The sequence below is a fragment of the Ovis aries genome, chromosome 25 (assembly GCF_016772045.2).
Source record: "Ovis aries strain OAR_USU_Benz2616 breed Rambouillet chromosome 25, ARS-UI_Ramb_v3.0, whole genome shotgun sequence".
Taxonomy (NCBI): domain Eukaryota; kingdom Metazoa; phylum Chordata; class Mammalia; order Artiodactyla; family Bovidae; genus Ovis; species Ovis aries.
In genome coordinates, this window is record NC_056078.1 from 10,576,857 (window position 1) to 10,593,202 (window position 16,346).

Below are 16,346 nucleotides of genomic sequence, written 5' to 3' on the forward strand. Positions count from 1 at the left end.
CAAGCAAACAGTATAGAAGGAAAGAATTTGCTATCCCAAAATGTCACTCTTTGGCCCAAGGATTAATTGAGGCTGATTATTTTTAAGTCCCAAGGGGCTAGGAAGAAACTTTGACCTCTTCCCAAGTGCCTAGAAGGATGTAGATAGAGGACCTGTTCCAGGAAGGGAGCTATCATCAGAGATAACTATAATGTTAACTAGGTATGGAGACAGAGAGGAACCTAGCAAAGTTTGTTAAAATTCCTCTCTGTGTCCCTTTGTCTGTGCATGAACTACTCCCAGCACCCTTTTGTCTTTAGCTGAAGACAGCATTTAAAGTGAGGTTTCAGCATTGTGGTGAGTTAGTCTCTTATGTATTCATGTTATTAAACTTCATTTGATTTTCTCCTGTTAATCTGTTAGGAAATTTAAATGGATCTAGTCTTGTTCAGGCTTCTGAAGTAGGGGAATAGATGCTGACCAACTTCTGAACTTGCTTTAACCCTCTCTGGACTACGTGCCTGCCTGGCATCAGTTGTTATCAGCGAGTCAAGCAGCACTTTAGGGAGTGGGTCTTGGAATTTCTTAAGGCCCTGGGAACCTGGCCAGTCCCTCAGTGTCTAAGGAATCTTGTGGCTCACAAGGTGAAAAAATTGCATTGTAAAAGTTAAAGAAAAAACAGAGTTGCATTTTTGTGTGCAAACTGATGTTGCTATCAATCTGCAACATAGGATTATAAGTGAGACCCCCGTCTCAAACCGCCATTTGAAGTCTCATTGCCTGGTACCTTTCCCTACTGGGACTTTAGACTGCTATCATTCAGGACTTCTCAACTGTTCAAGTCTGGATGTAAGTGTTGGCTCAGTTTGGTGTAGTATGTGTGCTACTTGGGATTCACTGAAGCTCAGATGGTAAAGAATCTGCCTGCAATGTGGGAGACCTGGGTTTGATCCCTGGGTTGGGAAGATCCTATGGAGGAGGACATGGCAACCCAATTCAGTATTCTTGCCTGGAGAATCCCCATTGACAGAGGAGCCTGGCAGGTTACAGTTCATAGCATTGCAAAAAGTTGGACACAACTGACCGACTAAGCATAGCACAGTGCTGTTACTTTGTGATACATGCACTTTTACCTTATTGTTTCTACTTATTTTCTTCTAATGACTGTGTATTGAAATTACAATAAGTAAATAACATTCTATTGAAAATGGAAATTTTTTTCTGTGTTTAAGAGTGGTTTCTTTTGTTAACAAATCCTCTGACTCTAAAAATGAAAATAAAACTCTTGGTCAAACACTGTATTGTGTCAATTTAATTCTTAGGTCAGCCAGAAGAACCTAGAATAGCAGAAGAATTTTTCTTTTTCCCCAAAAATAGAAATTCTCCAAAATTATTTTTTAAACTATTAACATTTAGTTGCACCTTCTTTTTGATTCAGATATTACCAGGATACATATTTATATAATTTTCATATAAATAGAAATTTGCTCTATGTAATAGATTGGATGTTGTGATTAAATAGACTAATAAAACTAAGACAAACGATTGTGAGAATTTGTTCTAATCAGTTTGATTGTGTTAACTGATTTTTGTATGTACTACCTTGTTTTTTAGGTAATGTGTACATAATATCGTCATTGCTTATTGTATTCAGTAATATTTTTTAGTGTCCTTGATAAAGAATAACAGGAACACCAACAAGCTTGTGTCTTATAATGTGGTTTGTTTGAAATATCAGTGTATATAAAATTTTAAAATGTTAAATTTAATAAGGCAGTTTCTACTTTATGTAGATTAATTATAATCTATTGAAAAATCAAAGTTTACCAGAATTTATCCAAATGAATTAAGAATGCAGCCATTTTAAAGCTTTTCATATGTGTTATATTTTGCAGTTTTGAATAAACAACAAATGAAACAAGGCACAATGAAAAATGCCATTGGTAACTTCATACAGATCACAGTGAATCTGTAGATTGCATTTGGTAGCATAGTCATTTTCACAATATTGATTTTTCCTATCCAGGAACATGGAATATTTCTCCATCTGTTTATGTCATCTTTGATTTCTTTCATCAGTGTTTTATGATTTTCTGTGTATAGTTTTTTGGTCTTCTTAGGTAAGTTTTTTCCTAGATATTTAAATCTTTTTGTTGCAATGGTGAATAGGATTGATTCCTCAATTTCTCCTTCTGATTTTTCATTGTTAGTATATAATACAAAAGACCCCAAACAGCCAAAGCAGTCTTGAGAAAGAAGAATGGAGCTGGAGTAATCAACCTTCCTGACTTCAGATTATACTACAAAGCTACAGTCATCAAGACAGTATGGTACTGGAACAAAAACAGAAATATAGACCAATGAAACAAGATAGAAAGCCCAGAAATAAACCCATACACCTTTGGGTACCTTATTTTTGACAAAGGAGGCAAGAATATACAATGGGACAAAGACAGCCTCTTCAATAAATGGTGCTGGGAAAGCTGTACAGGTTCATGTAAAAGAATGAAATTAGATTACTTCCTAACACCATACACAAAGATAAACTCAAAATGGATTAAAGACATAAATGTAAGACCAGAAACTATAAAATTCTTAGAGGAATAAATAGGCAGAACACTCGATGACATTAATCAAAGCAAGATCCTTTATGACCCACCTCCTAAAGTAATGGAAATAAAAACAAAAGCAAACAAATGGGACCTATTTAAACTTAAAAGCTTTTGCACAGCAAAGAAAATATAAGCAAGGTGAAAAGATAGCCCCCAGAATGGGATAAAATAATAACAAATGAAGTAACTGACAAAGGATTACTTTCCAAAACATACAAGCAGGTCATACAACTCAAAACCAGAAAAACAAACAACCCAATCAAAAAGTGGGAAAATGACCTAAACAGACATTTCTCCAAAGAAGGCATACAGATGGCTAACACACACATGAAAAGATGCTCAACATTGCTTATTATTAGAGAAATGCAGATCAAAACTACAATGAGATATCACCTCACACTAATCAGAATGACCATCATCAAAAAGTCTACAAACAATAAATGCTGGAGAGGTTGTGGAGAAAAGGGAACACTCTTGCACCATTGGTGAGAATGTAAATTGACAGAGCCACTATGGAAGACAGTATGGAGATTCCTTAAAAAACTAGGAATAAAACCACCATATGACCCAGCAATCCCACTTCTAGGCATATACCCTGAGGAAACCAAAATTGAAAGAGACACATGTATCCCATTTTTTATTGCAGCACTATTTACAATAGCTGGAACATGGATGCAACCTAGATATCCATGGACAGATGAATGGACAAAGAAGTGGTAGTACATATATGCAATGGAATATTACTCAACCATTAAAAGGAACACATTTGGGTCAGAGCTAAAGAGGTAGATGAACCTAGAAGCTATTATACAGAGGGAAGTGAGTCAGAAAGAGAAAGATAAATATCATATTCTAATGCATATATACAGAATCTAGAAAAATGGTACTGAAGAATTCATTTACAGGGCAACTGAAGCCTTTGACTGTGTGGATCACAATAAACTGGAAAATTCTGAAAGAGATAGGAATATCAGACCACCTAACCTGGTTCTTAAGAAATCTATATGCAGGTCAGGAAGCAACAGTTAGAACTGGACATGGAACAACAGACTGGTTCCAAACAGGAAAAGGAGTGCGTCAAGGCTGTATATTGTCACCTTGCTTATTTAGCTTATATGCAGAGTACATCACAAGAAACGCTGGTCTGGAAGAAGCACAAGCTGGAATCAAGATTGCTGGGAGAAATATCAATAACCTCAGATATGCAGGTGACACCACCTTTATGGCAGAAAGTGGAGAGGAACTAAAAAGCCTCTTGATAAAAGTGAAAGAGGATAGTGAAAAAGTTGGCTTAAAGTTCAACATTCAGAAAACGAAGATCATGGCATCTGGTCCCATCACTTCATGGGAAATAGATGGGGAAACAGTGGAAACAGTGTTAGACTTTATTTTTTTGGGCTCCAAAGTCATTGCAGATGGTGATTGCAGCTTACTTTTTAGAAGGAAAGTTATGACCAACCTAGATAGCATATTCAAAAGCAGAGACATTACTTTGCCAACAAAGGTCCATCTAGTCAAGGCTATGGTTTTTCCAGTGGTCATGTATGGATGTGAGAGTTGGATTCTGAAGAAAGCTGAGTGCAGAAGAATTGATACTTTTGAACTGTGGTGTTGGAGAAGACTCTTGAGAGTCCCTTGGACTGCAAGGAGATCCAACCAGTCCATTCTGAAGGAGATCAGTCCTGGGTGTTCAATGGAAGGAGTGATGCTAAAGCTGAAACTCCAATACTTTGGCCACCTCATGCAAAGAGTTGACTCATTGGAACAGACTCTGATGCTGGGAGGGATTGGGGGCAGGGGGAGAAGAGGACGACAGAGTATGAGATGGCTGGAATACATCACCAACTCGATGGGCGTGAGTTTGAGTGAACTCTGGGAGGTGATGATGGACAGGGAGGCCTGGCGTGCTGAGATTCATGGGGTCACATAGAATCAGTACGACTGAGCGACTGAACTGAACTGAGTAGAGAAATAGGCATAGAGAATAGACTTACGGACATGGGGAGAGGGGATGAGAGGGTGAGTTATGTGGAATCAGTAACATGAAAACTTATGTACCATATGTAAAATAGATAGCCAATGGGAATTTGCTGTATGGCTCAGGAAACCCAAACAGGGGCTCTGTATCAACCTAGAAGGGTGGGATTGGGAGGGAGATGGGAGGCAGTTCAAACAGGAAGGTATATATGAATACCTATGTCTGATTCATGTTAAGGTTTGACAGAAAACAACAAAATTCTGTAAAGCAATTATCCTTCAATTAAAAAAATTAAAAAGAGAAAATAGCACAATGACAGAACTGTAAATTTCAGTTTTATTTGGAGACTTACTGAGGACTATAGCCCAGGAGACAGCCTTTCAGATATTGATGAAGGACTGCTCCAAGAGGTAAGGGAGGGGTCAGTGTGTATATGATTTTGGCAAAGAGGGTATATGCAATCATCTTGTATATTAGGAGAAGGTTGCTGCTAATTATGAGGAACAGATGTCTCTGTTAATAATTTTAGTGCTTTTTTAGGTATGAGAGAATGCAAGAAATTGGGTTCAATTTATTTATGTCTATTTGTTTATTATATGTCTGTCCCACACTTACCAGAATATAGCATTCCAGAAGGCAGGAGCTTTGTCTCCTTTATTGGTTAATGCCTTTAGCACCTAGCACAGTTCTGATGCCTGGGAGGTATCAACAAACTGTTTACTGAATGAATGGTTTTTCTTACTCTGGCATCTCAATGTCATCCCTTATTGAGTCAGTCTCCAAAAAACTCCTTGCTAAGCATGTATTCATGATTCTAATTGTAATGAATCTTATCAACACAATCCACTTAAAACATCTGCAAGTAAAACCAGGAAGGATTCTTTCAACTGGTTACCAACCAGTAACAATCCAAACTGAATTTTTTAAAAAGCATCAAAATTCTTTTTGTTCATGTTAAATGTTGTGTGGAATCCTTGTATGTAAAGCAATTAGAATGTAACTAAACTGATTGTAATGAGGATGTAAAGCCAGGAACCTCAATAACTCTCTTCCTTTTATTATGCAAGTTGGCTTTGGTGTACAGTACTACCAACTGAAGAAATACAGTCTGAATAGAAGACTGTTTGGGGTTAGTGATTTTACTGAGTAATATTCTGGCATACAACTGTCAAATACTTCATTAAATGTGTGTTTACGCATCACGCATCCAAGACAGCCTATATCACTGCTAGAAAATATGATTAGAAAACCTTTCTGTTGAAGATGACATGGGACTGAAATAGAGTGGCTCTATGTTGACTTTCAAACACAGTGAAAAGAATAAAGAAAAACACAATCTCTTTCCTATTACACTTACTCATTTATCCTCCAAAAATGCTGCCTGTCCTCAGAGTAAACACATAATCCTGCCCAATATTTGTTATGGTAGCACTGCAACTAAACAATGCATATCTTAAAACAATTTAGAAGTGGATATAATACCTAGGACATGTTATAATCTGTTCAGAGTAGAGTAACACTACAATTCCAAGAAATGATCAAAATACTGGAATTTTCTAAATAAACATTAAGACTTCAAATTGTTAGGAAAATTAAGAATGTTCAGCCTACTTTCATTTGAACCAAAAGTAAAATAGTGCTGTGATCAGTGATTTTTCTTTTAGAAAAAAGCTTGCAATCAATATTTTATTTGATTTTGTATGTCTAATTAATATTCAAAAATGATGAACTACTCAAAAATAATAAAATTAAAAATGATGTTTTTGAATAATTTAACTACACCTATCAAATATGTCAAAGAACCTCATAAATTCACCTCTGTCTTAGTGATTGATATTTCTTAAACAATGCTGACTGGACAAATAAATTTATATTCAAATGTACACACTCAATCAATAGCCTAAGTCACATAAAGTAGAGAAAGTTATTCTCCTTAGTGACATAATCATCAAACATAATTTACTAAGGCTTTTCTGTGTTTGATACTGATGAAGTGAGTAGACAGGTGTGCTCTTTCAAATACAAAAGTCCACAAATTGAGGTTAAAAGCATTGAATTCAACATAAGAAAGGAAGGCAGGGCATGTAGGACATGAACTAAACACACGGGAATAAAAACATGTTGCAATATTACATATATAGCTGAATTAAAACAGTTGAAAATGGGAAGCAATTTTTGCCAAGTATATCTCAAAAAATTAGGTTAAATAAAAAAAATTCTAAGAAAAAATACCTAATAGACTCAATATGGATTGCATTTAAAAGTCATGTAAGCAAGTGTATGTCTAAATCCTAAACATACACTAAGAAAAGAAATAACATCTTTGTAAAGATACATGCACCCTATTGTTCATAGCAGCAATATTCACAATAACCAAGACATGGAAACAACCCAAGTACTTAACAGATGATTGGTTTAAGAAGATGTAATCTATTTTATATATAAATATATATTTATATATAAAATGGATTATTACTCAGTCATACAAAACCATGAAAGATTGACATTTACAGCCAAATGGATGACCCTTGACCCTAGACACTAAGTCAAGTAAGTCAGGCAGAGAAATACGAATATTGTGGGTTATTACTTAGATGTGGAATCTAAAAAATATTACAAATGAATCTAAATACAAAGCAGAAACAGACTCAGACATAGAAAATAAACTTATGGTTAACAAAGGGCAAAGGGAGGGGTGAGAGATAAATTTAGTTAGTTAATTCAGTCACCTAGTTGTGTCCAACTCCTTGGTACCCCACGGATTGCAGCACACCAGGCTTCCCTGTCTATCACCAACTCACAGAGCTTGCTCAAACTCATGTTCTTTGAGTTGGTGATGCTATCCAACCATCTTATCCTCTGTCATCCCCTTTTCCCTCCTGCCTTCAATATTTCCCAGCATCAAGGTACTTTTCAGGGAGTCAGTTCTTCACATAAGGTGACCAAAGTATTGGAGTTTCAGCTTCAGCATCAGTCCTTCCAATGAATATTCAGGACTGATTTCCTTTAGGATGGACTGCTTTGGCAGTCCAAGGGACTCTTGAGAGTCTTCTCTAACATCATAGCTCAAAGGCACCAATTCTTTAGCACTCCAATTTCTTTATGATTCAACTCTCACATATATACACAACAACTGGAAAACCATAGCTCTGACTGGACAGACCTTTGTTGGCAAAGTAATGTCTCTTCTTTTTAATATGATGTCTGGGTTGGTCATAGCTTTTCTTTCAAGGAGCAAAAGTCTTTTAGTTTCATGGCTGCAGTCACCATCTGCAGTGATTTTGTAGCCCAAGAAAATAAAGTCTGTCACTGCTTCCCTTGTTTCCCCATCCATTTTCCATGAAGTGATGGGACCAGATGCCATGATCTTAGTTTTCTGCATGTTGAGTTTTAGCCAGCTTTTTCACTCTCCTTTTACTTTCATCTAGAGTCTCTTTAGTTCCTTTTTATTTTCTGCCATAACTGTGGTGTCATCTGCATATCTGAGGTTATTGATATTTCTTCTGGAAATCTTGATTCCAGTTTACGCTTCATACAACCCAGCATTAACAGTTACACACTACTATATACAAGTTGGCTTAAAACTCAAAATGCAAAAAACAAAGTTCATATCATCTGGTCCCATCAGTTCAAGGCAAATAGATGGGGACACAATGAAAACAGTAAGAGACTTTGTTTTGGGGGCTCCAAAATCACCCAAGATGGTGACTGAAACCATGAAATTAAAAGACACTTACTCCTTGGAAGAAAAGCTATGATCAACCTAGATAGCATATTAAAAAGCAGAGACATTAGTTTGCCAAAACATGTCTGTCTAGTCAAAGCTATGTTTTTTTTTTTTGCAGTAGTCATGAATGGATGTGAGAGTTGGACTATAAAGAAAGTTGAGTGCTGAAGAATTGATTCCTCTGAATGGTGGTATTGGAGAAGACACTTGAGAGTCCCTTGGACTGCAAGGAGATCAAATCAGTCAATCCTAAAGAAAATCAGTCCTGAATATTCATTAGAAGGACAGATGCTGAAGCTGAAACTCCAATAATTTGGCCACCTGATGCAAAGAATTGACTCCTTGTAAAAGACCTTGATGCTGGGAAAGACTGAAGGCAGGAGAAGAGGACAAGAGAATGAGATGGTTGGAAGGCATCACTGACTCTATGGACATGGGTTTGAGCAAGTTTCAGGAATACATGATGGACAAGGAAGCTTGAAGTGCTATAGTTCATGGTGTTACAAAGAGTTGGACATGATGAGTGACTGAACTGAACTGAACTACTATATAGGAAATATATAAGCAACAAAGATTTGCTGTGTATCATGGGGAGCTATATTCAATATCTTATAAAAACATATAATGAAAAAGAAATTGAATATATATATATATTCAATATATATATATATTCAAAACTCAGCAGTGGCTACAGTGCTGGAAAAGGTCAGTTTTCATTCCAATCACAAAGAAAGGCAATGCCAAAGAATGCTCAAACTACTGTGCAATTGCACTCATGTCACACGCTAGTAAAGTAATGCTCAAAATTCTCCAAGCCAGGCTTCAGCAATATGTGAACCGTGAACTTCCTGATGTTCAAGCTGATTTTAGAAAAGGCAGAGGAACCAGAGATCAAATTGCCAACATTTGCTGGATCATCCAAAAAGCAAGAGAGTTCCAGAAATTTCTGCTTTATTGACTATGCCAAAACCTTTGACTGTGTGGATCACAATAAACTGTGGAAAATTCTGAGAGAGATGGGAATACAAGACCACCTGAGCTGCCCCTTGAGAAATCTGTATGTAGGTCAGGAAGCAACAGTTAGAACTGGACATGGAACAACAGACTGGTTTCAAATAGGGAAAGGAGTACATCAAGGCTGTATATTATCATCCTGCTTATTTAACTTATATGCAGAGTACATCATGAGAAATGCTGGGCTGAAGGAAGCACAAGCTGGAATCAAGATTGCGAGAGAAATATCAATCACCTCAGATATGCAGATGACACCACCCTTATGGCAGAAAGTGAAGAGGAACTAAAAAGCCTTTTGATGAAAGTGAAAGCAGAGGGTGAAAAAGTTGGCTTAAAGCTCAGCATTCAGAAAACTAAGATCATGGCATCTGGTCCCATCACTTCATGGGAAATAGATGGGAAACAGTGGAAACAGTGTTAGACTTTATTTTTTTGGGCTCCAGAATCACTGAAGAAGATGACTGCAGCCATGAAATTAAAAGACGCTTACTCCTTGGAAGAAAAGTTATGACCAACCTAGATAGCATATTCAAAAGCAGAGACATTACTTTGCCAACTAAGGTCCGTCTAGTCAAGGCTATGGTTTTTCCAGTGGTCATGTATGGATGTGAGAGTTGGACTATGAAGAAGTCTGAGTGCCGAAGAATTGATGCTTTTGAACTGTGGTGTTGGAGAAGACTCTTGAGAGTCCCTTGAACTGCAAGGAGATCCAACCAGTCCATTCTGGAGGAGATCAGCCCTGGGTGTTCTTTGGAAGGAATGATGCTAAAGCTGAAACTCCAATACTTTGGCCACCTCATGTGAAGAGTTGAATCATTGGAAAAGACTGATGCTGGGAGGGATTGCGGGCAGGAGAAGAAGGAGACGACCGAGGATGAGATGGCTGGATGGCATCATTGACTCAACGGATGTGAGTCTGAGTGAAATCCGGAAGTTGGTTATGGACAGGGAGGCCTGGTGTGCTGCGATTCATGGGGTCGCAATGAGTCGGACACGACCGAGAGACTGAACTGAACTGATATATATATCAGTTTTATATATATATATATATATATGAATCAGTTTTCTCTACACCCAAAACTAACACATGATTGTAAATCAACTATACTTCCTTTCAAAATTAATGAGTTTTTTATAAAAATGGAATGATGCTCCTGATGCATCTGTTATGTACTGACTGAGATTGTTTATTGATTCATCTGTTTTTGATTAGGTGCTGTAGCAGAGAAAACAGAAAAAAGCAACAAACCCCTATGGGGGTATGCATATATTTATTTGGGGCTTCCCTGGTGGCTCATAAAGTAAAGAATCTGTCTGCAATGCAGGAGATCCAGGTTCAATCCCTGGGTCAGGAAAGTCCCTTGGAGAAGGGAATGACTACCTACTCCAGCATTCTTGCCTGGAGGGCTCCATGGACAGAGAAGCCTGGTGGGCTACATAACTGCAAATCTCTATAACTGCAGATCTAAAATACTTCCTGCACTGCAATGGTCAATATCAACTCAGTGCTGTTAACAGTGTGATCCCTTAAGTGTGTGATATAATTTAGGGAAATCAGAAGCTGCTGATGAGATTCAATAATGCTGTTATATTATTACTGTGCTTCTGTACCATCTCTCCTTCTAATTTCTAAAAGCTACAAAAACTTGGTGATGAGTGAAGTCTAGAGTGTTCGATGAATTTGAAAAAAAAAATTAGACTCAATTTTTACTGATCCTTAAACCTTGTAAGAATTAATGAAGGGAATATCCTAATTTTAACAGAGGTCATCTGCAAAAAATAAAGTAACTGGTTCATCTAGAGCTCAACATCCTGGAGTGTGAAGGTAAGTGGGCCTTAGGAAGCATTGCTAACAACAAAGCTAGTGGAGGTGATGGAATTCCAGCTGAATTATTTACAATCCTAAAAGAAATGTTGCTGTTAAAGTGCTGACCTCACTATGTCAGCAAATTTGGAAAACTCAGCAGTGGCCATGGGACTGGAAAAGGTCAGTTTTCATTCCAATCCAAAACAAGGGCAATGTCAAAGAATGTTCTAACTGCTGTACAATTGTGCTCATTTCACATTCCAGCAAGGTTATACTCAAAACTCTTCAATTAGGCTTCAACTCCTCATGAACCTAGAAATTCCAGATGTACAAGCTGAGTTTAGAAAAGGCAGAGGGACCAGAGGTCAAATTGCCAATATTTGTTGGATCACACAGAAAGTAAGGCAGTTCCAGAAAAATATCTACTATTGCTTCATTGACTACACTAAAGTCTTTGATTGTGTGTATCACAACAAACTATGGAAAATTCTCAAAGAGATGGAAATACCAGACCACCTTATCTGTCTCCTGAGAAACCTGTATGCAGTTCAAGAAGCAACAGTTAGAACTGGACATGGAAAAACTGACTGGTTCCAAACTGGGGAAAGAGTATGACAAGGTTGTATATTGTCATCCTATTTATTTAATTTCTGTGCAGGGTACATCATGTTAAATGCCAGGCTGGAAGGATTACAAGCTGAAATCAAGACTGCTGAGAGAAATAACAGCCTCAGATATGCAGATGATACCACTCTAATGGCAGAAAATGAAAAGGAACTAGAGAGCCTCTTGATGGGGCTAAGATGATAAGATGCACATAGTCCCATCAGCTCTTGGCAAACAGAAAGGGAAGAAGTGGAAACAGTGACAGATTTTCTTTTCTTGGGCTCCAAAATCACTGCAGACTGTGACTGCAGCCGTGAAATTACAAGATTCTTGCTCCTTGATAGGAAAACTATGAGAAACCTAGACAGCTTGTTAAAAAGCAGACGTATCACTTTACCAACAAAGGTCAACGTTAGTCAAACCTATGGTTTTTATAGTAGTCATGTACAGATGTGAGAGGTGGACCATAAAGCAGGCTTAGTGCCAAAGAATTGATGCTTTCAAATTGTGGCATTGGAAAAGACTCTTGAGAGTCCCTTGGACTGCAAGGAGATCAAACCAGTCAATCCTGAAGGAAGTCTACCCTGAATATTTATTTTAAGAACTGTTGCTGAAGCCGAGGCTCCAACACTTTGGACATCTGATGCAAAGGGCAGAGTCTTTGGAAAATAACCTGATGCTGGGAAAGACTGAAGGCAAAAGGAGAAGGGGGAACCGGAGGATGAAATGGTTAGATAGTATCATCAATTCAATGGACATGAATTTGAGCAATTTGAGCAAACTGCAGGAGATAGAAGACAGAGAAGACTGAATCAATTCATGGGGTCACAGAAAGTTGGATACAACTTAGCGACTGAACAACAATAACAATGCTTGATACTAAGGAATGTAAAGCTTTCACATCTGAGTTTAGTCCTCAGATAAGAAAAGACACTACTGTTTGTATTCAGTATTTCACTTCAGGTTCTCATCAGTGCAATAAAAAGACAAAAAAAAGAAAAAATCAAGAATTCAAAAGAAGATTTAATATTTTCATTTCACAGATAATGAACTTACATATGTAGAAATGTCACAATAATAATCTACACATAAAATATTCAATGTGACAAATGGATTTAGCAAATGATGAAACTAAGATCTATATCCAAAAATATACTTCTATGGACTTCTCTTGCAGTCCAGTGTTTAAAACTCTGTGCTTCCAATGTGGGAGATGTGGGTTTGACACCTGACTGGAGAACTGAGATCCCACATGCTGCATGGCCAAATATGTATAAAATAAATATATGTTAATAAAGTAAATATATGAATATTAAATAAATATTTATACACACTTCTATTCTCCGTTAGAAAGTAATTAGAAAATAAGCATTTAAAAATATGTATCATCTACAAAGGCATTTACATAGTTACCACATGAACTATGTGGTAAGAAACATAAATAAAATAAAATATGATAAGAAAATAAAAGTAATTCTAAATAAATAAGCAACGTATCGTGTATCTAAATTCAATGTGTCAGTATTGTAGAAATATCAATTTCCTCAAACTGATTTATGGATTCAATATGATCCCAATCAAAATTTTAGCAGAATTTTTAAAAGTCTATTAACTAGTCATAATTCTTGCTATTAAAATTTGAAGGATCAAACTCACTCTAAAAAAGCTGAAGAAAATTCTAAATGTTGAGGACCAATTTTACCAGATATTTTAATTTATTATACTGGGATTAATTAATACAGATGTAGAAGAATCAAACTATGGAACTTAATTGAGAATTCAAAAACACAGCTGTGCATATATAGACCCTGGATTGTATTTTTGATAGCATGACAGTGAAAGCAGTAGAGAAATTATGGTCCTTTCAATAAATATTGCTGGATCAATTGGGTAACTATGTGGAAAAAATAAAATTTAACTTTGGGGTAAGGCTATCTTCCAGATTCAAGAATGGCAAATATTTTTACAGAGCAAAGTAGCAAATATTTCATGTTTTGAGACCAAATTCCATGTTTGAGTATTATACAGGCTCTCATACAGCCATATAAAATGTAACCATTTAAAAACATAAAACCAGTTTTAGTTCACAGGACACACAAACACACACACACAGATAAGGAAACTGGCCAGTTGAGTTTGATGAGAAATCAATAAGAAAAGAACAGACTACTCATTACAAAAATGGACAAAGACCTTAAATACTGCTCTATAAAAAAATGATATTTTTTTCAAGCTCATGAGTAATCAGAGAAATGCAAATGATTCAAATAGATTCTATTACATACTTACAAAATAAGCAGATATTAAAATTACCTACAATGTCACATATTGGGTTGGAGGTGGAACAATTTGAAATTTTTCACATAAATAGAAGTGAGAATTAATAAATTTGGGGAAAATGTTTTACTTTTCAATTTAATTTGATTATGTGCATACTAAAATACTCAACAGTTTTATCTTAGGCATGTATCCAATGGATATGCACACATACTTGATCCTGTATACATGTACAAAGACATATACATAGCAACATTTTTTGTAATTGGCAAGATCTAGAAAAAGCTCAACTGTCTACCTACAATAGAAAAGGTGAATAATTTAAGTGGATAATAGGATACTATAGAGCAATGAAAATGAGAAAACTACTGCTGAGCACAAAGATGTATTTCACAAACATGTTGACCAAAGGTCTGAGAAATGTATTCTGCAATACAAAATCATATATAGTAGAAGAATGTTTGTTCAACAGCTAGTTGCAATTTTAGAGATCTCATAGGAAAAGATAAGTGCCCCCAAAAAGAATCAAGATTGCTGGGAGAAATATCAACTTCAGATATGCAGATAATACCACTCCAATGGCAGAAAGCAAAGAGGAACTAAAAAACCTCTTGCTGAGGTGAAAGAGGAGAGTGAAAAGGCTGGCTTAAAATTCAACATTCAAAAATGAAGATCATGGCATCTGGTACCATCACTTCATGGCAAATAGATGGGGAAAAAGTGGAAACTGACAGATTTTATTTTCTCGGGCTCGGAAATCACTATAGATAGTGACTGCAGCCATGAAGTAAAATAAAAGACACTTGCTCCTTGGAAGAAAAGTTATGACAAACCTAGACAGCGTATTAAAGCAGAGATGTCACTTTGTCGACAAACTTCCATATAGTTAAAGCTATGGTTTTTCCAGTAGTCATGTATGGATGTGAGAGCTGGACCATAAAGAAGGCTGAGCGGTGAAGAATTGATGCTTTCAGATTGTGGTGCTGGATTAGACTTCTGAGAGTCCCTTGGACAGTAAGGAGATCAAATGAGTCAATCCTAAAGGAAATCAACCCTGAATATTCATTAGAAGGACTGATGCTGAAGCTCCAATACTTTGGCCACCTGATGTGAAAAACTGACTCATTGGAAAAGACTGATGCTGGGAAAGGCTGTGGGCAGGAGAAGGGGGCAACAGAGGCAGAGAAGGTTGGATGGCATCACCAACTAATAGACATGAATTTGAAAAAACTCCAGGAGATAGTGAAGGACAGGCAAGGCTTGCATGCTGAAATCCACAGTTTTACAAAGAGCTGGACATGACTTAGTGAGTGAACAATAAGGTTTTGTGCCAATGTACCAAACTCCAGAGCAGGAAAGCTCTTCATATTCACATGCACGGTTCAGAAAGTTAGTCAGACAATAGGGAGATAAAAATATGAACATCAGTTAAAACAGTATCTTAAATATCTATCATGCTTTGTAACACTCTGAAAAGTGTAAATCAGAAACACATTCCCACTAGAAATAAACAACTCTTTTTTTTGTAAGTAATTCAATAGCTATTTTTAAAAACATTGAAGTTTAAAATTTTGCTCTGAGAATCAACAAAATACACTACAAAACTTGCTACAAAAAGAATAAACAACACGTTTAATTATGATAGACAATTATGCCCAGATGCAAAAGTTTGCAAAAGCTAAGGAACCCAACAAACTAATAAAAAGAGATAAAAAGAAATTAGAAACACAGTGAGGAATAACCAAGTTAAGGATGCACACTGAAAAAATAAGATAACATAATAAAACAATCTTAATGTGATATATTTAAATCACAAGTAACTTAATTATTGATAACAATGATATAATGGAATTAATGAATTAACAATTCAGTGGTACTTGTCTAATATATAGAAAATGTACCAATATCAGGTATACTCATAATCTTTATAAGAATTATTATAATAAGAATTAATAATAATAATTTATTCAAACAAGAGGTGATTAATTTAATAAGAATTAGTTGATATGCAATCCACTTTTAAAGAAGCACTGTGTTTTAATTTTTGCCACACATGTCTGATGCAATATTTTCCAGCTCCTTCTGAAGACACCATGAAGATCCACATAATTCTCTAAAATGACCAATATCTATAAACCCACCTAAAAGTGAAAATTTACCTGCTACCTATGTCCATAACTTTAGAATAATGTTTAATAGTTTCAGGAAGCTAGACAAAACATTAAAAACAAGCAAAAAACAAATAAATATGCCTTGGCCAGTTTATATTTTCAGTTTTCCAAAATTGAAGTACAGTTGATTTGTAATGTTTCAGGTGTATATTCAAGTGGTTCAAACTGATATATG